Source organism: Ischnura elegans, chromosome 9 (assembly GCF_921293095.1).
Source record: "Ischnura elegans chromosome 9, ioIscEleg1.1, whole genome shotgun sequence".
NCBI lineage: Eukaryota > Metazoa > Arthropoda > Insecta > Odonata > Coenagrionidae > Ischnura > Ischnura elegans.
In genome coordinates, this window is record NC_060254.1 from 53,885,196 (window position 1) to 53,910,367 (window position 25,172).

Below are 25,172 nucleotides of genomic sequence, written 5' to 3' on the forward strand. Positions count from 1 at the left end.
CATATATATACTACTTCTTCATTCATCCACACGGCGCCTTAAGCGCAAAAAAACAAATAAATTCATATGATAGGAAAGAAAGGGATAGGAACACATGGTTGGAAAAGAACGTGGACAACGGTGCTGTGGTAGATGGAAATGGCCAGAAATCAGAGGATAAAAATGCGGCCTGACTAGGACGGCGGTAAATAAAAAACTAAAAGTTCAAGGCGGGGGGGGGGGGGTTGTAACCCGGAGACCCCCCCCCCCATGGCTACGCCACTGATTAGACACCCTTGAGTCAGTCTTAGACCTGATGGCGATAAGGGGGTTTTTATAACCGAAACGTTTGCCTTAAACAGCCTTGATCGGTGTCAAACTCGAGAATATTTCCTCAATAAAATAGCTTACGTTTGTACTATATTTTCGTAGTGGGTGCATGGGTAGGGACGGAGCGAGGGGGGATCACTGGAGGGGGGGTCGGAAAATTGTTATTGCCCCCAGACAAAACTCCTAGTTCCGGGCCTGCTTGGAAGTTTCCCATACTCTTATGTGGTCATTATCTCGATCACTCGTGGACATGCATGCCTCCACCCACCCCCACCTCCTTTCCCCAAACACGTGCTTCACGTAGAGAGGGTTAGAGGGAAATGGTGTCGCAACAAGAAGGAAAAGGGGTTGGGGGGACGCATTCAACTAACAAGCGCTCCACTTTTCCTTTCCGAGAAGGGGTGGAAAAACGACGGCTATGGACTTTGATCCCCCCTCATTCCCCCCATTTCCCCCCCCCCCCAAACTTTCCTCTCTCTCTCTCTCTTTGCAGAATACTTTTCACTGCCATTGATCTCATCCGTCCCCACACATGATTACTCAACCCCACGATCAGTTTGGTCGCTCGGAATGACGCCGATTTGGAAATGACTCCCAGATTCACATGAACAACTTCGGAGTCGCGGTGCTTTTAACTGCCACGGTGACCTCTTTAAGGTCAATGTTCCCATACGGCTCGCGAGTTATCTAAACTCAAAACTAAGAAATACGTAGTAAGTATTATTTAATTGATCATTTATATCACCACGATTGATATGTCCGGTTGTAATTTCGCATTAGTATGGATGTATATGTCATATAATGATTAAAAATACGTGAAAATCGCACTTTCATTTTTATTTTATCGCATTTTCGATAACGGTTTATCGCATTTTGTAGCGTCTATTTTTTTTATTTTCACAATGAGGTAGATGACGATAAAATGTAGTGAAATACAGTTATATGACATAATACAGAATATTTTAAATAATTATGTTGTAAAAAGATGATAAATTGAGGAATAAGACATACGGTGGCGGAAAAGTAGCTTGTCCGCGCCCACTTGTAGTTCGCGGCCTCGCAGAGTCCCAGCCAACTAGCAGCTGGTCAGTCCCTCACATGCTTTAAGCGGTGAGTGTCGGCGGAGCATTTAAACTGCGCTCGGCACAAAATGTACGAATTTTGCCGTCGAAAAGGCAAAATAAAAATATCATAAAAGTCCAGACATCGCATCTATGTCGCATTTATTTGCGCACATCGTATCTGTATAGTATTTATGGCATTTGCGATTTTCACGCATCTTTAATAATGATCCATATCGATGGCTAAGTTCTAACAACACGTATCTCAAAAATACCAACTTTTCAGGGGAGCAAAAAATAAACGATTTATTTTTTTTTATTGTAAATAATTTTAATTGACATGAAAAACCAGAAATACATCAAACCGAAAAAAGCATACATTTCCAAACAAAGAGTTGTTTTTTACTTGAATTTTATTTGATATTACAGCATTAGCAGTATTTACTCAGACCAGCCAAAATTTGAGATACTTGTTGTAAGAACTTAGCCATCGATATATTAATATGAAAATAAGAAGGTAACTGAACTCAAATCAATTAAATGTTGATAATCGCGCACCGCGTATTAAAAAGATACAATGTGCAGTAAATATTGATTGAAAATGCGCCGAAAAGTGAAATTCTTCTCATGAATTATACGTCCGATAGCATGGTATTAATTTATTTATCAACATCGCCCCGTAAACGGCGCATTCAAGGCCCTTACAGCGGGGGAATCTAATGGTTGTTTTACACGATGAATGATAATGTGAAAGATCATTGGAATGAAATTCGTGCGCATGTAATAAGAAATACAGGGGCGGTGGGAAATGACATATTAATCCATACTCTTGTAAAATGCCGCACTTGACCCGTAACTCATTCTAAATGCGGTTCATCTTAATTCCAATAAGTATTACCCACAATTTTAACCGGAATTTCCACGTTCGAACCTGACACCATGTATCCCTTGTAGAATGAACTAAAATTATTGATGAGTTTTGTGCATCAAATCCGGAAATTAAATTTATTTATCCACGATTTCCTGATGGGATGACAATAACTAAGCATTACACCATCCTCTTTCCGTTAAAAAAAAGCCAACCACTTCAACAACAACGGCATATTTACTGAAGCAACAAAGCTCATCAAAACTATTTAAAAAAACGACTGGCATATATCTCAAATAAAAGCAAGGGAGCTATGGAAAAAATACTACGAAACCTCCGGCAACGCACGGCTCTTACTTTCCGAACGAATTCGGACGTTTTTACGTGGGCTAGGGCGCTGTCAAGATCTCTTCGCTTTCGCTAACATTTCCTCATCAGAGATTCTACCAACGTCTGCTCCCGCGAACGTGGATAAATAATTATGAATTTTTTTGCTCTCTACCCGGGGGACCTTTCCATACAAAAAAAAGCATGCTCTATACGCTACTGGACTTGAAAAAAATTCAGCAGCCTTATATTTTGGACCCAACAGGCTTTTTAGCGACTGAATGCTTAACTGGGCGTAGTCACCCCAACTCAAGGGAGGGCCAAAGGACAACACCAAGAGACGGTAAGAATGGCACCTGCGCTAGTGGATCGGGAAATATTTCTCGCGATAACAAGGGTTGAAGCACTAATAATACAATCACCTGATTTGACTATAGGCCCATTTTCATTCAAATGACATTTACGATCATGGGGTACGGAGAAGCGTAGGGCTGCAGTACAACAACCCAAAGCTTTTAATTCTTAGGGCGATATACTAACCGAGACAATATGAATACATTAGAGTTCCCTCTGACTTCAGTGATGCTTCAGAAATGGAAGTATCAAGCATTGGTAGAGTAAAAAATGTGATTTTTCAATGTTCAGTATGAAGATTCTACTAAGAAACGACGGTTTCTTGAACATTCGAGAATTTCCTACTAATAATATAGACTTATACTCGCACTTACCGAAATTCATTTAAGAAATGTAATAATTGATGTTGTGACTAAAATTCATTTAAAATGCCTATATAAATAAAAATCTGAAAAAAATAAAACGAAGTTACTTTACCATTCTACAAGGCTATAATTTACACTCTCAGAATGATATTATTGTAAAATAAAAACATCATTGAAATTGTCAAAAGGAGCTACATTGAAATCATATTGTGTTGGCAAGTATATCGTACTTAGAAATAAAGGCATACAGTTTGTATACTGTAACCCTACACTTCCATGTACCTCACGAATTTGCGTGACGGTTGAATAAAAATATGCCTGCAGTCAAATCAGGTGATTGAACGATTACTGAGAATAAAGACAAATATTCATCGACTAAGCTGCAATCTGCGACTGAACTGCAAATCATCTATGTACATCACACGAGAAAGAATAATTTTTAATACGGTGCTTGTTCCTGTTTCGACAATCGAAACATCAACACAAATAAGCAGATCAACCGATGGAAAATCTGAGACGACTTCACCTGCATTATGTTTAGTTTCAACTTTATAATATTTTTTAATTGAAACGGTATGAAACCGAAGCTAACTAACATAATAACGGTTGAATTTCTCCAAAGGGGCGTAAACAGAAAAAAAATCATTCGAACTGGGTTGGATAATGTCTAATTAATTAAACACACGCAACAATTTATCCATACGCAAAACTCATCTACACAACCTCCTTGTAGCTATCTCTCTGAGTCATTCCTCACAGCGAGACGGTATTACTAGTCTATGATTATCTATTTTGGAAATTACGGATGGAAAAAACGGAAGGAAAAATATAATGGCGTGGTAGCCCTTGCAGTACTAATTGTCGGATACTTTTGGAGAAAATTAAATGAAAATGTCACAAAAATATAAAAATGAGATACAAGTCCCTTCCCACAAATTTTTCTAAGTTAGAAAGATTAATCAATGGTTTAAAACAGCATCGGAGTGCGGTGTCATTTCAACTCAAACCCCTATCGTCGGCACATTAAAGACACAATAACGTAGCATGCCTTTCACTGAAATTTCTACATACCTATCGAAATGATAATGAAAGGAATACATTTTATTTATGAGAAACTTTCTCCAACAGGAGTTAGAATGTGAATTACTCCCGTATAGCGCTCATGCGATTTCTTTTTTCCATTTTCCCAACACAATTCACTCTAAACCAAGTATAACACACTCACAGGCTGAAAAAACTCTCAATTTTAACCACTCCATTAAGAGATAAAAATAAAACTTGCTCGGTGTTAAACTCAAAAACAAAATATGCCACTAAATAATTTCAAGACCAACTGCTATCGAATCGCCGGTAATTTTTCTCCTAGTTTGTATCCCTTAACTTTCTGTCGAACCAAACTGAATATAATTTATCATTATCAGCGTTCATCTGAGACTATATGTACAGACTGGACAAGCTTGAACCGAAAATCAATCGCTTCCTTTGTCAATACTTATAATATTTTATGTCAATAGCGGCCATTTCTCGCTTTCATCTGCCACTAATGAGAGGTAGCTACTGTGAAGGAGGCAGGTTTATTCATCGCTAATTTATTTACGATCAAAAATCCTACATTATCTCCACAGCAGCTCAGTGTATCGACACCAAAGTCTAGGGTAGCAGATTATAAAGTATAATTAAGCCAAAAGTTGCCATCCAACTTAGAAATGGAGCTTCGTGAGAACGCTGTTACGAGTTTTTAATTTTCTATTGCCTGAATCACGAATTCATTTTTAATTCTAACAAGTCCAGAGATCATATAAACAATATATTGGAGAAACAAAAACTGAAAGAGGTGGATGAATTCTTAATTTGGGAAGCAGGATAACTATCGATGGGAGAAGCAAGAAAGAAACTATCAGCAGAAAAGCCCAGACGAAGAGAGTATTCCACTAAAAGAAATATCTACTCACAGTGGGAAATTTAAATATAGAAGAATCAGTTTATCAGAACTTACATTTGGAGAATGCTTCTCTACGCAAGTGAAGCATGGACGATGACAGCCGCGGAGAAATCAAGGGTAGAGGCATACAGAAGAAATGTGGTGTTACCGAAGAATGATGAGGATCAAATGGATCGACGGAGTTAGTAATGAGAAAGTCCTAAGAAGTAGAGTAGGAGATAAGAGAAGCCGCATGAAATCCTTACAAACAACCTTACAGGCCACATCTTGAGACATGATGATCTGATGAAGAAAATTGTCGAGTTAAAAGTTGATGGAAAGAACGGAAAAGGAAGATCTCGAACAAAGTATACGGTAAAGGTAAGGATGGATATGAAAGAGAAGAAATACGCAGTTGCGAAAAGATTAGCTGAGAGGAGAATTGAGTGGAGAGCTGCGTCAAATCACTCTCATGATTGTTGACCCGTGGTGATACTAACCCGTCAGTAGCGCCTCTGTGAGAAAAACGAATTCAAATAGCTATCTTTTCGGCTAAATATCTCCAAAATTTTATTGTTTCTGTCGGACCGGAAACTATTGTGAGGTTCCAAGATGGTGTTTTCCGTGTCATTGTTAAATATAACGAAGTACCCCATCATTAACGTTATTTCAATGCAATTATTTGCGTTTATTAAGAAAACAGTGACGCAATCCTGAACCAATAACCAATAGTAGAAAATCCCACCGATTGTTAAAATATTTTTTAATTTAAATGTATAAAAATGTAACTTTAGAAAGACATATCACCATTGTAACACCTAGGGTGTCTCTCAGATTAAATCGAAGACATGCAAAATACAATATCCCACAAAACTTTCTTGCAGTATTATTACAGGCTCCGAAGTAATAACAAAATAAAGAGTTATTTATTGAAGGTATCGATCGCAAACGCAGTACATGACGATCACTATGAATGTCAAAAGTGAAAATCCTTTCAAGATAAATAGCAGCTTTGAAATCCCATGTTTTTCCCATCTATAGTCAACATCCAGTGACACACTAGCCCGCTGACATTCACTCACGATCGGTCCCGTACAGCGCTAATGCGATTTCTTTTTTTCTCCTTATTCCCTCTTTCCCTAAGCAAGTCACTTGAGACCACGTACAACACACACACCAGCTGAAAATCCTTTTCATTTCAACACCTCCCACCAGAAATTATCCCCAAATATATATATAACCCTTGGTTTTCTCCGACGGCTATTCTACCATGAATTTTCTATATGAAAACTATATTTAACCTTTCACGTTCACTGCTTTCAAATATTGTTTTCAAAATTCATTTTTTTTGTTTAAGCATAAAATTAGGGAGGAAAGAAATGGAGATAAATCATAGATGAAATATTTTGAATTAACACTATCTCTATCATCTTAGACGAAAATATAGATCTACTTTCATTCGAGTTGTTTGGTTCCTGAAAATATTGAAAAGAAGGCCCATGTTTTTTGAACAGCAGTTAGAGTAAGGAACAAAAGAAAAATTTTATGATATGACTGATAACTTCTAGCTTAACTGTGTGAAACCTTTCCATTATGGAAAATAACAGGATTGAACTTTGATTGATTCACTTGTAGAATTAAAAAATACTTGCTTCGTGTACTTGTTTACGTGTACAAGTACTTGTTTTCCATAACAAAAACTATTTACACTCAAACGGAAAGAATTTTGTCGCTGAAATCGGTCAAACTGGAGATAAAAATCAAAGACATATGCCCTCAAAACCAGTTTTTAATCGGTATAAATACATACAGTGGTATTTTGAAGGTATACTTCCATAAATAAATAATTAGTGCAGTCAATTATTGTAATACACTATCTCAATATCCACCCTTACATTATAAAGTATAAAATGAATTAACAAGCAGAATCTAAGCAAGAGAGGTTACAGGAGTGGGGTAACACCCATGTAAATTGATATAAAAAGAAATGTATGCATGATAGATGCACCTGAAGATGTAACTTTGTTATGAAACCCGGGTCTTGCCTTTTTAAATGTACAAATTAACCTAATAAAGTTTATATTCTTTTATTTAGCATTTTAAAAGTTTTCACGAAGACGAAATTTACTTAGGCAGCCCATTTTTACCGCTCTCACAAGGATGTAACCCCTTAATATGGAAAATACTCTCTCCTCTAAGAGTTTCCGTTAGGAAGCGTCCACTTCCCTTGCAGAATGCATCGCGCGGAGAAAGTTTTTCTCCCACGCCTCGCCTTCGTACTCTCATTCCGCGCGTGCGCGAAAAATATCCGCCCATAAGGAGCTGGCAAACACACTCACATACGTAGAGAAAAACGTTCCACTTGCTAAGTCCGCGCGACCCGCACTTCGCTCAGAGCGTCCCTTGAAAAGGAGAGTAGCGCGTTGAAGTTGCTCGCTCTTTTAGAGAGAGACAGAAGCGGCCAGAGGAACGAGAATAGGCCGACAAATCCGGTGACCCCGAAAGGTGAACCACGGATGCCGAAGTAGAAGTACGCCGAAAAGGCAGTTTTGCAACCGAATTAGTGGGGCGCGTAGAACGCGAGTCACTTTTTCACCCATGAATTTCAACCAGAAAGACGTGCGAAAATGATAAAATGTTTTATCAGCAAAGAAACGGGAAAAATTTTTGCTAATAAACATACCTAAAATGTTTTCCATAACAAAACATATTTACACGCAAACGGAAAGTATTTCGTTGCTGAAAGCGGTCAAATTGGAGATAAAAACCAAAGACATGCAAACAAAACCAGTTGTTGATCGGTATGAACACATACACTGGTATTTTGAAGATAAACAAATAATTAGCGCAGTTAATTATTGTAATACACTCTCTAAATATACCCACTTACAATATAAAGAATAAAATTAATTAACAAGCAGCCACTAGGCAAGAGAGGTTACAAGAGTGGGGATTATAGGAAGCGGAATTTGAGGACTCCTGGGTGAGGGCAAAAATATGTTTGGGGTTTTCCACAAAAATAAATTTAATCCGACCCGAGTTTCGATGATGATGTCGATTTCGATGGTGGAACCTTGAAAATGATGTAGAAATTTATCGGGTCGGATTAAATTTATTTTTGTGGAAAATTGCAAATCATCTTTCATTATGAATCAATTCCACTCCATCTCGCTTGATTCCTCGAATTTTAGATATTTGGGGTTGTCCAATGACCACAGGCACATTCTAAAAAGCAATATAGGCTAAAGCTGAATCATTTACTGCAATTTTAAATCCAATATCCCTTACTGGCATTCAATAAGAAAATAATTCATTAAAGCTAATGCCAATATCACCTTCAATACTACACTTCTAAAATTACTATTGAGCGAAAATTGGGCTCTCTCTCTCTCTCTCTCTCAACTCCTAATCACTACAATAGATAAATCTCTCGAGGAATCAAAAAATTATGACTGCAATAAAATACAAAAGGTTATGCTACCAATCGCGTACTGCGTACAAAACATTATGTACCTAAATAAAAGCATACTCAAAGATATCTAATAAGGATTCATAAATAAAAATAACCACCGGAGCCATCCGTTCCTCAAGGGAAAAGGATGAGATAAGTTTTGCATTTCGGAGTGTGGAGTGAAGTGGAAAAATGTTAATGAGATGAAAGGGATCCAACTAACCTAAACAGAATATTCCATAATTCACAAATTGCTGACCTCAGGATCCTCGACATATTTTAATGTAATTCAAGAAAATTATAATATAAGACTGAAATAATTGAATAGACCTATACCTGAAAAATCAGATCAGGTGAAGAGTACAACTCACAGATGCATGAAAAATTCTGATTAAAAGCACTACAGCGATAAACTATTATACTTCCCTTCATCATCGCATTTACTTCGGATTATTCGGAGTCATTGGTTACTACAAATGAATTCTCTCCATTATCGGGCATACTCTTCTAAATAACTAATATTTTTTATAACTACTCGTTATGGGCTCCATACCTAAGTTGCACGTAGATACAGATGTACCTATCTCGCCCTGTTAGGGTGGCTACAATACCGAAGTAAGTATTGTACCAACGTTTAATGACTCACTAATGACTATAACTCTCAACGAACGCGCGTTGATTATAGAAAGGCAAGTATTTACAGAGGGGAGCACATTCACCGCACGTTGAAATCTCCAGATATAGATAAGCTTCAAACTTCAGAATTATTCGAAGGATAAATTTGCAAAAAAATCACTTTCATTTTATTTAAATAAACAATTGCTTCACCTTATGAATTCATTTAAAGCGTATGAAGCATTCATCAATTCTTGTAGAAATAACACACCAAACTGAGTAATAGTGGATACCTAACTAGTCCTGCACCATTACCACTGGTCTGCCCACAAGAGGCAGCTATTAATAAGAGGGCAGCATGTTAACAGCCAATATTATGGTGATGATGAGAAAGATAAGAGGTAACTTCATAATCCGAAAGCGCCGAAAAAGCAAAAATTAAAAACCGACCAATTGAGTTATTTAGCATAAAATCAGGACGGAAATAAGTCTTAACTAACCAGTAATATCTTATAAAGGGCATAAAATAAATAATTTATTCTAAATAATGACATTTAAAATCGGGAAGAATACACCAGGTTGGAAGGAGAAATAGACAACCAGGACCAGAATTAGCATTTGCTTCACGAAAACACCTAACACCGCCTACCTCGACGACACCTACGGATGGACAGATCAGCTGGGTATGCTTGCTTAACACACGGGAGTCACGGGCATTTTCCAGGTAGAGGAAAGCCATCTTCGGAAACACGACAGCCACTTCCGTACCTTCATGAGAGACTGTAACTATCACCATGTTCGTCCTATGGTCGGAACGTTACACCATGGTTCCCTTAAATTCGATACGCTAAAAGCAGTTAAATGTCGTCACGTCGGTGTCTTCCTAATCTCTCTATCAAACCCACTACGCCTCTATCCTCTAGACTAAGCTAGTTCAAGCGACTCCGTTTCCTAAGTTGCCTAATCTGAGTGGCAACCGAAAATTGAATGCGATATATGACAGGTTAATTCGTAGTAGCGAAAGTTCATAGGGTACGGAAGAAAAGAGAAGTCAAAACCGCGAGATTATTTCTTTACGCAAAAGTCTAGTGGTCATACGAGCGACGAATTTTAATAAAAACTTGTTTTACCAACCATATAAATCAGCAATAATTGTAATAATCGAAGGACGCCATTTCCATGCCTGTGATTCCATTTTTATTCTATTTGTATTGACTAACGACATCGGTACTGAGATAAATTATAATCGAGTGAATTGCTGAGTCAAAAAAACAGATGGTGTTACTTTTGTGCGTCATAGCATGTTAAGAAATGAATTAGAATAAATAGAAGCTGATCGTGTCACTTTGACCACAAAACCATAGAATTTTGTAGTAATTAATAGATGGCTAGGGTAAAGGAAATGTTTCTCAAGCCTTCTCGTTGAAATCAAACGCCCGCGTCTTGGCACAGGATTAATTCGATCCTTCGATTCGAATAAATTCGATTCGATTCGAATCCACCAAGAAAAATATAATTCATCCCATCCGACGGATGGGTATTGTAAAAAAGGTATTCGCTTTGAAACAAACCAAGTAATCATCTCATTAACTGCGAAAACTCAACGGGATACGATGTCGTGGCCGATTTCATCGGGATATTAGAGAACAAAGCCGTCTCTGGTGGAATTACGGTTAAAAATCACCACTGGCAAACCCACAAAAGAGAACCATCATTCTATCTCGACCGGTATTTATTTTCGCAACGAATTTCTTTTTAAAAACTAACACCATTTCCTTCAAAGTTACAGGGCATATGAGACAAAGGAAAAAAGTACAGCAAGAGATGGGAGATATGAATAACTAAATTACATCAATCAGTCTTAGGACTGAAGGACTATGAATTTTCTGTTCCATCAATATTTCATCATATTTTAGTGCACGCATATTTCCCACGCGTTTTTTTCGCAAAAAAATCTCCAGTCACTCAAATAAAAAAATATCTCAATATCTCCAGTATATTTTTCTAAATATAATATACACCGATCTAGAGGTAGTGACACGTTCTCTTAAAGTAATTTAAAGGATATCGCGTTGATTCTTGACAAATAAAATATACCGTTAAGGTAACCATAAAACACTTCGTTTTTCGTAAAATATATAATCCATCGGCTTGCCAAAAACGAAGGAGTTGAAAGAATCCGGATTATGATAATAACTATAATGAACATCGTTTTTTCCGTTTTATTGTATATACACACTACGGGCCAGTTAACAAGACTAGGATTGGAAAAAGTCTCATCAGGGATCGCAGTCAAGAGAAAATGTAAGCATCGACGTTTTCTTTAACTACTTATCTCTGCGATCCTTTTCAATTATCAGATCTTCGGAAGACGACGGCGAAAATAGACATAGAAAAGATAAGGTAGGAGTTCTCACCCGTCTGCCTTTTTAAATAGTAGACAATTGATGACACAAAAATGGGTGGCTATAGGGTGAACTGGAACTTGAAACCACAGGATTAACTGGGGGAACTTAAGGTCTAACCGTTGGAGGTGTCCCTGCCGGAGACCAAGCCATTCAAAATTCTCACCTCTTTTTCATACCGTAAAGGATGTATCCAAATAGTACAACTGCGTAAACAAGTAACTTAATAAGCAGTCACGCCGACGGCAGCAAAGTCATATGGCTTATCCGGTTTTCGAACCTGGATCTCCCGAATTGCCGGTCAGGAATGCTACTAGTTGGACCACAAGCCAGGAGAATTTCAGAAATTGTTTCCGGAATAAACTGCTGGTGTCTCAATTCAACACGGTAGTATAGAAGTCGGAGATCCAGCTTACTAAGCCTTTGTCGTTGAGAAACCCCTATTTTATTGCTGTTCGGCGACGGACGTTATCAGCATCAACAATTTGCCACGCGAATTAGTGCGAATATATCCAATGGATTCGCTGGAAGGCACCCGATCCCTGAAAGACGACGGGGGTTAGCCTCACTGACCTTGCTGTGGGGTGGGCGTGGTAGACGCCGCCGTTGGGAGGTTCTTCTCTAAAGAGGATCTCGGAGCGCGTGTGGAAGTTGGTCGAGAGCACGGCGGACGGACAAATCCAGTGAGCGTGAGTGACTCGATGCTCCTCGCGGAGAGAGTGAGTTAAGGGACGCTTGCTGAGGAGAGACTGAGAGAGGCCACTAGCTCTTTCGAAGACCTCTACTCCAACTCTCTCTCTCTATCTTCCCCCGCCAAATGCCCCACCCACCTGCGCACGCGACACCGAGGGGAAAATATGGGGGAAGCATACACCCTACAAAGGGTCACAACTTTTTCATTTTTACAGATATTCAACAAATTGTGACTTTTTTTCTGCTGCAGTTATGGTATGGTATTTGGTGGAGGCGATCGACTGCTGAGGTCATTTGCGCCACCTGGGAAGGGAATGGAAGAAAGGGTGGAGAGAAACCCGGAAAATGAAAAACACACGACGGGACGGACGCGCTTTTTGTAAAATATCAGGAAACAGGTGATGTTGGAAATATATTGCTGGGGGTAAGAAATAAAACGGATACTACATCATATGGTCGCAAATAATCGCACATGTATTGGGCAATAAGTCTCACACTTTCTGACATTGTTGACTCAGGACAACCACATCCTCCTTCATAGTTTCCCAACCCCCCCAATCTCTCTATGGTATTCCAAGCCAACCTTTATCCCCCACCTCTCATTTTGTTATATTGTTTCATTCCCATTTTTTATTATTGTGCGCCTCCCATTTTGTTACATTATTTTCTTCCTTTTTTGTATCATTGTGTGCCTTCCATTTTGTAATTTTGTAAATTGTGTGCCTCCCATGTGGTAACTTCGTATGAATTAATTCCTAGCATCCCAACCTTGGCTATCTCTACAGACTCAATGAATATAAGGCCATACTCTCCCTGTATTTGAACGTGACGATGTCGTACAGCGACGAAACTCAAGAAATCACATGTGAAATTCACGAAGTTTTTTAAATTTATAATATTGAAATTTCACCAAGTGACGCCTGTAACCATCAATCTGAATGACCCGTTACAATGGGTTAGCTCACCAATTTTCAATTGGTATTGTATTTGGAGGAGGCGACCGACAGCTGAGGTCATTTGCGCCATGAGGGAAGGGTAGGTAAGTAAGGGTGGAGAGAAACCCGGCGTCGGCATTAGCCTGCTCTTAACGAAGGCGTCGAGGGGACCACGCCTAAACGTCCCATCCGACGGACGAAGTGTTGCGCTTGATATATCCACCATAAAACATTCAACCAGGGATCGGGCATACGTCGAAAATTCACTGCCACCGCTAGGATTTGAAGCCCATGGGGTGAGAAGCCGGTGCTCTAGTCACCAAACCCACCTTATCCCCTACTGCAATTATTTTTCAGTTTAAGGGTGGATGGCGATATTTGGTGGAATTGTGTAACAGGAAACAATCACAGATAAACTCATAGGGTATGTTCCACAAATTTTTTAATGGTCTGACCCAGATTTCGACACTATACACTAAGTCATTATCAACCTTTGGATCGACCGCGTTAGTAACGAGGAAGTCCTAAGAAGAGTAGGAGAGAAGAGAAGCCTCATGAAAACCTTAATAAGAAGATGGAAAAACCTTGTAGGCCACATATTGAGACATGATGGCCTGATGAAGACAATCGTCGAGGGAAAAGTGGAAGGCAAGAACGGAAAAGGAAGACCTCGAACAAAATATATGGAACAAGTAAAGAAGGATGTGGAAGAGAAGAAGTACGTAGGTGTGAAAAGATTAGCTGATAGGAGAACTGAGTGGAGAGCTGCGTCAAACCAATCCTAGGATTGTTGACCAGTGATGATGATGATGTCGACTATAACTCTATTCACTCTGCCTCTATTCGCTATGTCACTCTTAAAGTTAGAAAGCTCTTTCTCATTTTCATAGACATTATCTTGTTCGTTTCTGCCGTTGAGAATGACGTAGTGTATAGAGGCAGAGTAAATATTTTCAAAACCATGGCTTTAAGTTTTAAAAGAGTGATTCGTCGCAAAAAATACGATAAACAATTGTCGGAAGTACTGCGTTAACTAAAAGTGATTTGAAGAGCAATGGTGTCTACCTTTGAGTCCCATTGCCTTCGCTAAAAGTCGAGATACCCTAGTTTGAATAGTTGCATCTCAGTGACTACTCCATCGGTTTCTGAGTAATAAACTGGAAATGAAATGAAATTCAACTCTACCTTTCCTCAATATCATCATCAGCTTATCCTTACATCATCATCATTTTATTCCAATTAGTATGAAAAGAAAGGTAAATTTTTTGACTCTCCACGACAGATCCCCTTTGAACGCAATATTTTCAAGCATTTATCCATTGATTAAAATGGGAGTACATTCGATGAGGAAACTGTCTCTTATTTATGCACACCCCGCAGAAATTTTTAAAATAATTATACTGGTACCTTAAAATTGCTGTCACTGGAAAATCAGCTATTTTCATTTTTTTGGACACTTTTAAAATGTTAAAGCTCTGTCAGAAATGCATAAAACCACGGTTAAAGAGTATTGGAATAAAAATTATAAATATAATAAACTTCTTTTCAATTCCAGTTTATTTTATTACGGCCGATTTAGTACTCATCGAGATACTAAACATAAAACTCGGGTGTGCCGACTTTCAGCAAAAACAGCGGTTAACTCTCTCTCAACCTGTATCTCGATGTTCCACAGAGAGACCCTGACCGTGACGGATTAGAGGATCTGTAATCACAAGGCAAACTAGGTAAAAAAGGTTGTAAAAGGCAAGCATTTATAGAAAAAGATTTGTAATAACATCCCTGTATTGCTCCGTATGAGTTTATATCGAGTACTAAGGGAATTCATCTCCTTTTTCCCAAATTTACCCGCAAAACTGACGGTAGAGTGATAAAGATTTCACGGAGAAATAGACTGTAATTATTCCTGTGTCCTCCTCAAATATATGTATTAAAAACTATACAATTTATGGAATTTGAAATCGAATCCTCCTCTGCAAACTTTGGGCTTAAATTGATCGCTTTGTGCTCAACGCCGAGCTGCGGGAATTTTTTCAAAGCGATTTTAAAGCGAGAGAAGTGACAACGTAAATCAAGTTTCCACGGGACGGACTGAAGCCTCCTCTATGCACGCCTTTTGGTTTCTTCAATAGTATTGGCAATCGATGTTTTCGATAGGTAAGTCGGCAAAAAGATATCGAGAGATTCCACGCATCGACATCGCTATGGGATCCATGAATATTATAAAAGAGGATCCTCAAGACGGTCTCATTATGTGTTGTCACCCACCGCGCATTTAAATGAGTTTACAAAATTCACCACTCGTGTCGCTGACGTACAAAGTGACCCGAGTGTCTCGGGGAAATAAGGTATAATTAGGGTTGTTAGCGAAATTTACATACATTATGATGGAATTTATCAAATTTATTACTTTTCAAGCGGAGAAAGCAAGGATAGAGGACTTTGAAATGTGGTGCTACAGAAGAATGATGAAAATGAAATGGATTGACCGAGTTAGTAACGAGGAAGTCCTAAGAAGGGTAGGAGAGAAGAGAAGCCTCATGAAAACCTTAATAAGAAGACGGAACAACCTTATAGGCCACATCTTGAGATATGATGGCCTAATGAAGACAATCGTCGAAGGGCAAGTGGAAGGCAAGAATGGAAAAGGAAGACCTGGGACAAAATATATGGAACAAGTAAAGAGAGATGTGAAAGAGAAGAATTACGTAGGTGTGCAAAGATTAGCTGATAGGAGAACTGAGTGGAGAGCTGCGTCAAACCAATCCTAGGATTGTTGACCAGTGATGATGATGATTACTTTTCAATGCTATATCTTGCAGTAAAAAACATTATACCGCAAAATATCGGAAAAAGTGGAACGCATTTCACTCATCACCGCACCACGGACACTTTTGAATACAGATTAAAATGCGACCGAAGTGGCAACAAAAATCACCCTTCTATGGAGTGGAATTGGGCCTCTTCTATGCAGTCCCCTTGATGGAATCACTGAGCTGAAAATACAAGGACTTCGAACAGGAGCAGTTGACGCGAGGTTGATGCGCGTTTCGGAATGGCCGACTACCATGTATTTCGAATAGGATTACGCAAAATTTCATTTAAAATACAATATAATTTTAGACGAAAAAAGTTTTTGCTGGCTCCAAGTAAATTATCGCTAGTAAAGTAATAGTAAATTATAAATGTCATCGGAATTATATGGGCTGAGAAAAATTCAAAGTAGCTTGTCTTCCCATGAATTTAACCCTGCATAAGGTGCGGCCGATCTGATAGTGACAGGCATTAGTTTTTCTGGTGCTCCTCCTCTCAGAGGATCAAACGAGACTTGCGATTTTTAAATTTTACTTGCTTTGTTTAGGTGCATAAAGAAATACACAGATATTTAACAAAAATTATTTCCTTCATAGTCTACAACTGTACATCCTGTAGATGTTTTGTAAATTTTTGTATATGGCGTTTTAGGGATTTTTTTCCGTCATGTGCCTGTCAGGCTCACCGCGCCACGATTTTGAAAATCCCAAACCGCGCCTTACGCAGAGCTAAATGGTGAGCAATTCCAGAGGTCCTTATCAAGATGGCCCGATGCGCAAAATTCCGTGGCAAGAATATCACAACAGAAGATCCTATAAATGTGTTGTCTCCGACCGCACATTTACATGAGTTTACAAAATTCGCCCCTTGCGTCAGTGACGGACATAGTGATCCGAGTTTTACGGGGAAGTAAGGTATAATAGGATGGTTTCCTATTATTTTTTATTGCCTTAATCGAAAGATTATTACTCCTGGAGTGCGCATTTCACGCTCTTAGATTTTCGAATGACGATATCTATTTTTCGCGATCAAACGAAAAGTGAAAATTTTCAAGCACGCGAAAACGCGACGGGTAAGTAGGAATGATGGGAAAAGCCCGTGTGACGTATTTCTGGTTCCCGCTGCCGCCCTGTGAAGTGACCTTGAGGCGAGGCTTGAGCGCTGATACGACGCAGGCTGCTAGCAGGTAGCTGAGTAACCTACTAGCAGGTAGCGCTTGGCTTAAATATGGATTATTACTACCTTATCAAACGAAGGAAACTTTCCGACCTTAGACAATTTTAATAAGTGATTATTAAGAGATGTTTCCCTGAGCTCTGTGACTCATGCATGCATTGGTAATCTCAGACGATGTAAAACTCCTATCCTCTCGTGTAGAAACTAGGTCCCTGTGACGTCACGTGGAGTGACATCGCATGGGCGCCAAACTGGCCTTTTTCAAATGAGGTTAAAATTGACCATTGACATTTGTTTAAACTGGGATTTCTAAAACCGAACAATTTGAATATTATGAAAACCCTAAAGGTGGGTAACGAATAGCAATCAATGCATTTCGTTTTCTTTGATGAAGGAAACTACTATTAGGAGTATTAACCGAGATTTATACACAAGGTGATATGATCTATCAAATTCATTACTTTTCATCGCCATTTCTTGCAATGACAAACATTACAATGCATAATGTAGGAAAAGAGTGGATCGTATTGCACACATCACCGCGCCGCGGACATTTTTGAAAACCTATTAAAACGCGATCGAAGTGGAAACAGAAATCAGCCTTCTATGGAATGGAATTGGGCCTCCTCTATGCAGCCCCATTCAACAAAACCAGAACCCGAGCCAGAGGGAAACACTTCTTCGTGCGCGCGCAGCTACCAGGAACCTCCTACTTCCTTAGACACGCGGACGGACGCGATCTCATCTTGCATAACGGCCTATCCTTCTCACTACTTCCTACTCCCCGGTTTCCCTTTCCTCCGACATGGGACTCAACGACCCACATTTCCCAGATGACGCTCGTGGAAGAGGCATCGTCACGCTCTCTGCAAATCCCCAAGGGAGTCTATTAGACTGGCCTCTTCCCTCGTGAGCTAACGGGATCGGCGCTTTGCGAACAGCTTTCACGTGCTTCACGTAAGTCCCTCATCGAATGTCGAAGAGCCACCCTCGTTAGGACAAAGCATCACACCCGTTCGACCGGTCACATTTTGACTCGATGTCATCGAAATCTATCAAGTACCGAGCAAGCCACCACCAGGGTGTGTGGCATGGGATGATTCCGCGAATATTACGATTCAGATGAATCTCAAGTCCGCCGCTAGAATTGTTGCTGATCCACGCGTACTAAAGTAAGATTTCAAAATCGCCATTCGTGGCGCTACCAGTCATCGATATCCACTTTTCACGAGGAAACACACGGCAGTCATATGTAACTGAGGCAATAAGTCACATGTACCACACATTTCACGCATGCGAGACGATTTTCAACTAAAAAAAGACCACTTCCACTACTGTGAAATACGAAAGACACACTGAAAAAAACAGCTGCCCTCAGATATAGCACTCAGTGGTGTAGCGAGGGAGGAGGTCCGGGGGGTTCGGACCCTCTCCCCTCCGGAATATAAAAACACAATAACTTTCCTTCATTGAAAAATCATCATATTGAATCATATTGAAAAATCATAAATTTACAAAAGATTTCTTCAACAAATGAAGTTTTTTCGATTATTAAAAGCGTTAAAAATCAGTTTTAAAGCATCTACGTGGTACCCTGTTTTTCAAAAATTTTCTCCCCTAGTTTTAGATCCCACCCTCCTTCCGAACGAAATTCCTAGCCACCCCGATGAAAGCAGTCATCCTTGCCTAAATCAGAAACGCGCTCAGTTGCCGGACAAAGGCCAAGCTTACAGGGCAACGACAAACGGTCAGACCACAAACTGGGAGAGTGCTAAGGACACGAACATGCTACCATGAAAATAAAACTACTAATTAGTAATTAAAAAACGAAACATTAGCTCAGAAAGTGATTCATGCATGAAACACACGAAGAAATGCGTGCAGATAACTAGAGTTGACATATGTAGTAAGTTGTCAACTGTATATGCAGAGCCTATTTTAACTAGCCCGACTCAAGAAATGCTATAGCTAAACTATCGCAGGTATTATGATGCCTTATTGTACGCGGAGGAACTACATCTAAAAAACAATCGGTTCAGCAATTCTAATTCTATTTCCCTAATCTTATCCTGTGACGAATGACCTCCTTTATAGTTGTGTGCTATTCTAAGGCCACGCACATGAAGCCGGATAATATGGTAACAAATCCATTTGTCTAATTTTCTCTCAGAGAATAGAATATATTATAGTGTCCCATTGCATTTAACTTGCTTGATCGCCCATCAATTTTACACTAATAATCTATTTTTCATTAGCAATTTTCCAGTGTTTCGATGAATTTTTTTATCATAACTTGATGAAGTAAAATCAGAGGAGCATTTTCTGGAACGTTCAAAAAAATTAATTTCCTTCGCTACTCGATGGAACCTCCGCCCATATGTTAACAAACAAGGTCCGCATGTGGCGCTGACAACAGAGCACATGCAAACATACATATGCTTGTAATTTCGAAACGAGAAAGCTAGCCTCCTCTCTTCCACCCAACGCAAGAAAGATCAGACAATCAGGAACAACGGACGAACGCAGAATCTAAAATAGACACACGCAAGCTCGGTTGGAAGCGATAAAAACGCACGATAAAAAATTAACTTATGCATTTTACATAGTTGTTTGCATCCTGATCTCATTCTAACCTACAATATTTTTAGGCTGCCTCAAAAAAAAAAAAAGAAATGTCTCGGACAGAAATAAAAATAATCCGAACTTTAATTTGATTGGTGATTATCACTAATTTATTGGGAAGGTGGTGGCCTGGGGGATAAAACTAGTCTCTCAATGAATGAAATGAGTGTAATTCACACACCTGTGGCTGAATCCCGGGTGAGCTCTACCTTCACCTTTCCTAGCCAACCCTCGAGTACAATCACTGAGAGACTCATTTATTACGAAGAAAAAAAATAGAAGTATTTGATAAGAACACTGACCTATAAATGAAATCGAAATTGGTTTCCTAGGGGTAATTATGCCTTCGTTTCCATTTCAAAGTGGTAAATGGTTTAGTGGGATATGATAACGCAAAATTCATAATTATATTTGCCTAAGAGTGGTAAAGAAGTCTATTTTTCTAGTTTAGAACGCCTACCTTTTCATTTATGACCACATTTTTTTAATATATAAGAAAATGTCACCCCATTTGAAAGTAAATGCCGTGATGCCGTGGTTGTAAAAGGAAAGTTAGGAAGAGACCACGAACATTATAATAGAGGACTCTTAAGTTGGCTTCTAGATGCGTTTTCAACCAACATGCATTTAAATGGCTTTACAAAAGTCGCTACTTGCCTCGCTGACGGAAAAATTGATCCGAATATCACGAGAAAATAAGGCATAATTAGGGGTGTCATTCAATTTCTTCAAAATTCGAAATTTACATTCATCATTATGTGACTGTTCAAATTCAAAAATGTTCAATACTATTTCTCACACTTGAAAAGACCATACGGCAAAATATTGGAAAATGTGACACTGCACTCGTCGCCGCGCTGCGGATATTTTTGAGGACCGATTTAAATGCGACCGAAGAGGCAAAAGATATCGGCCTTCTATGGTATGGAGTAGGGCATCTTCTATGTAGTTCCCAAGGAAGTACATAAAAATTTTGCAAAATATAACCACGAGGAATGTTTTGATTCAACCTTTTTTGACTCCGGACGGAAGCATGAATATTGAACCGATTGATTATGAAAATAATGTCCACGATTTTGCGATAGATATAAAGAAAGAGAAGGCCAAATGGCAAAGAAAATGATGCATAAATGATTAGCAAAAACAAATAGGGCATCTCGATTTAAAAAATTACTTATGAATGAAATTTCACTGAAAATAAAAAAGAATTAAGGTATAGGGTGGGAAGTGGAATGCAAAAACAGCAAGGTGATGAAATTCCAATCAAAGTATTGGATGGAAGAAATATATTTACAAAGTATTAAAAAACCTATTATTTTATTTCCTATTTATTCCCAAACCCGCGTAGTCAGCATATATTGAGCTTTAAACTTTAAGGAGTCAAAAAAATTGAAAACTTATACGAGCACGAACAACCTGGATAAAGGCAATCTATCCAAGCGGGGCTTCAAACCGCGACCTCTCGCTTGGCAGGCGAGGACTTTACCACGCCGACACCGAGGACATATAATAAATAACCGAAATAAGGTGTGTAGATATAACTTTCCAAGTTCCGGGACTGCTAAAATTCTAAGATAAAATAATTACATTCTCATGTTTAGATAAGAAATATAAGAAAAGACATTATAAGAATATCTATTTCGTATTAGACAATTAAATACGAATGAGTGGATTTCAAAATAATATCAATAAGTGAGTCAAGAGCGAGTCAGAAAACTTCAAATCTCTCTTATTAGTATTTCTTTCTTCCCATCAGGATTTCCATGACACTAAATATCAAATCCAACTTTCTCAACCTCTATCCCGATGCTTTATGATGATCCACTAAATATTGAACATATTATTGCTGAAACGTTTTTAATATAAAATTAAAATTTTCAAGCAGGAAAAATTATCCATTGTGCCACATTCTCCATTCAATTTCATTGTTTAATTCCCGTACCACCGAAAACAGCTGACATTGACCTTTGAAATCGGGGTTTTAAACAAGATAAAATTTACATGTGTATGAATCAGGGATGGCAATAGGAACTAAACGAAAGTCAAACCCTGTAAAATTTCAATAGTTTTGTTCCCGGGAGCGAAATGTAGAAACGAAAAAAAATAGATTTAAACCTGGGGAGCTACACTCAGGGGCCGTATTCTGTAGCTCCAAACCGATCGGTGCGGCACCGATTCGTCGGGTGCGACGTCACACCGACTCCCGGCAAGCAGTGGTGCGATTCTGTACGCACCCGATCGGTGCGGCACCGACGTGAGGACGGGAGATCGTCGGTAGCCGACAGCAAAAAGGTGTCGGTACGGCCACCGACTAGTGGGTTTATTTATTTATTTTTATTTATTTATTTATTTCACACACCACCGAAAACAGCACTGTTCGGCCTTTACATCGGGGTTGATAACATTTAACAATCACAAACATCCATGCCCTGGATAGGGGTAACTTACCTAGGCGGGACTCGAACCCGCGACCTTCGGTTTGGCAGGCGAGGACTTTACCACGCCGCCACCGAGGCCGGCAAAATTTTGGGACAGACACAAACACCCATGCCTTGAGTGGCTGTGAAACCACTCGTGCGGGACTCGAACCCACAACCTCTGGATGGAAGACGAGGTTATTACCCCCGCTGCCACCGAAGCCGGCATTGTACGTTTTATTTTGTTTTTACCTCATCACCGAGTAAATAATGAGGTTTGCTGCAATGTTATCTTTTTCTGCCCCTTCGAATACGCCTCTATAATTCACTGTGTCATCATCTATATTGATTACCTTGACAGAAATATAAGATATTGGTTAATAAACATGAGGTTTGCTAACATATAATGACTTTCTCTCATTTATGTTACCACTTTCACTCGCTTGTAATAGACTTTATTTCTCTCTATCATAATTTATTTGCTCCTTTGACATAAAAAAGATATTTTTGATTAAATATGAGTTTTGCCGCAATGTTATCACTTTATCTCACTCTGAATAGGCGACTATTATTTCACTCAATCATCATTTGGCGTTTTTCTCGGCATAGAAATAAGATATTTTTATTTAAGTATGAAGTTTGCCACTACGGTATCAGTTTCTTTCATTTGTAACAGGCAACTATATTTCATTTTATCGTCAGCCATTGATTCCCTTGACGATAAAAGAAGATATTTGTTAATAAGTATGAGGTTTGCCGCAATATTATCATTTCTCTCACTTGGAATGCGCAACTTAAACATATGTATTTCACCCAATCACAATTTCTTTACTTCCTCGTCATTACACTTCTTTTAATTACACCCAGCTCCATATTTTTATAACAATTTCCTAACTTGTTCCTCTTATATGACATTTACCTTTGCTTTTGAATCCTACGCTCACGTTCCATGGTATGTTATTTTCGTCTGCTACGGTGCCAATGGCATAACCTTCCGTTGATAACATTTAGACGGAACTTACTTAATGACAACTATATTACCAAATCATGAATAAATAGCATCATACGGAACCAATATTTAAAAAAAGAAACTACGATCTCTAGGATAGTTTCAATAATTCATTTCAGCAACAACAATCCCCATCACATACAAACTATATTGTGATGTTGTAATATTGTTTCCTTCGATTCTGTAGGTATAGCATTACTACCACACATTATATAAGCATTGTTAACAACTTATCCAATATCGATTATCTTAATCTAGCAATAAGTCGTAATTTCCGCAAATAAAAAGATTGAGAATGACGGCGACAAACTGTGCCAATGAGTCTTCACTTGTTTTTACCCTTCTTTCATTGGTGGAGACGTTAGATGACTTCTAACTTCGGATATATTCGGATTTTCCCTGTTTGAGAAGGAGGGGAAACCGTGCAGACTGGTTTGATACCGACGACCATACTGAATCGCTGAATTTGCCGTCGTCGGTATGGAATACGTCGTCGGTACCTACGGAATGATGTGCTGTCGGTGGGCTGGGAAGGGAAACCGACCGGTGCGGTACCGACGAAATACAGAATACGGCCCCAGGGTAGAAGCAAAATCGGAGTCAAAGCTACTTCGGGTCGAAACTAAAGTAAAACTCTGTGACGAAACGAAACGCAGATATTGTTTCGCATCAGAGGCACCACGTGCTACACCTTCGAACGGTTTAGTTTCGACCCAAACACCGAGTAAGAAGTATGGTTGAATGAAATTGAGGTTCGGCCAATAGATGCATGGGGCACTCATATTTTTACCACTCACAGGAGAACGGTGAACGCAAACTGGCCATTCGATTTTTGAGTTCATTGCTTTAACCTCTCTACACGTATATTCAACGTAATGGGTCGAAACTATTCCCTCTTATTCCCATTCACACAACTTCTGGGATCGAAAAATGACTATGAGCAGCGGAGCTTCGATTAATTTAGTTTCGTGTCCGGGAGTAAAGTTTCGTCCCGGGTCGAAATGAATCTCTTCGGTGATTTTAATTTCGTGCGGGAACGAAACTAAACCTAAGCCTCGTATTTTCGATTCCATCCGGTTCGAAACGAAACATTTTCGTTTCGTTTCACTTGCCATCCCTGGTATGACTAACCATGCCTAGGTTAGGGGAAACCTAACCAGACGGGACTCGATCCCCCGGCCTGTTATTCGGGAGGCGAGGACTTTACCCCGCCGGCACCGAGATCGACAAATTTGAAATAATTACCATGACCAATCTAAGCAGATTCGATGAGTTTGAACAATATTCTTCTAAAATCATTGCAATTTCATTTTCGCTCAGCAATGGGGTAGTTTCCTTCATCAAAGAAAACAAAAGGCATTTATTGCTATTCGCTACCCACCATTACTATATTCTTAATGTAGAAATTATTTGGTTTTAGAAATTCCGATTTAGAGGAATTTTATTGGTCAATTTTAACCTCATTAGAAAAAGGCCAGATTGGCGCCCATGCGATGCCACTCCACGGAACGTACAGGGAGCAATATGCTATGCGAGTAGTCACCAGTTTTACATCGTCTGAGGTTACCAACGCATGCAAGAGGCACAGAGCTCAAGGAAACATCTCTTAGTAATCACCTATTAGAATTGCCTAAGGTCAGAAAGTTTCCTTCGTTTGAATAGGTATTAATAATGCTTATTTAAGCCAAGCACTACATGCTAGTAGGGTACTCTGCTACCTTCTAGCAGCCTGCATCGAGGCGGCGCTTATAGCCTCGCACCAAAGTGGCTTCACACAGAGGCAGCCCGAACCAGAATGACGTCACACGGGCTTTTCCCAGCATTCATACT

General features: G+C 39.2%; 1 protein-coding gene across 1 annotated transcript in view; it reads right to left on the reverse strand.

Annotated features, from left to right (window-relative positions):
- LOC124165996 (nose resistant to fluoxetine protein 6-like) overlaps nucleotides 1–12,405 on the reverse strand; it is a 192,231-nt gene extending 179,826 nt beyond the window's left edge. The window contains exon 1 of the mRNA XM_046543573.1: nucleotides 12,250–12,405. The gene's annotated coding sequence lies outside the window, so the exon portion shown is untranslated. The remainder of the gene's footprint in view (nucleotides 1–12,249) is intronic.
- Nucleotides 12,406–25,172: the final 12,767 nt, after the last annotated feature.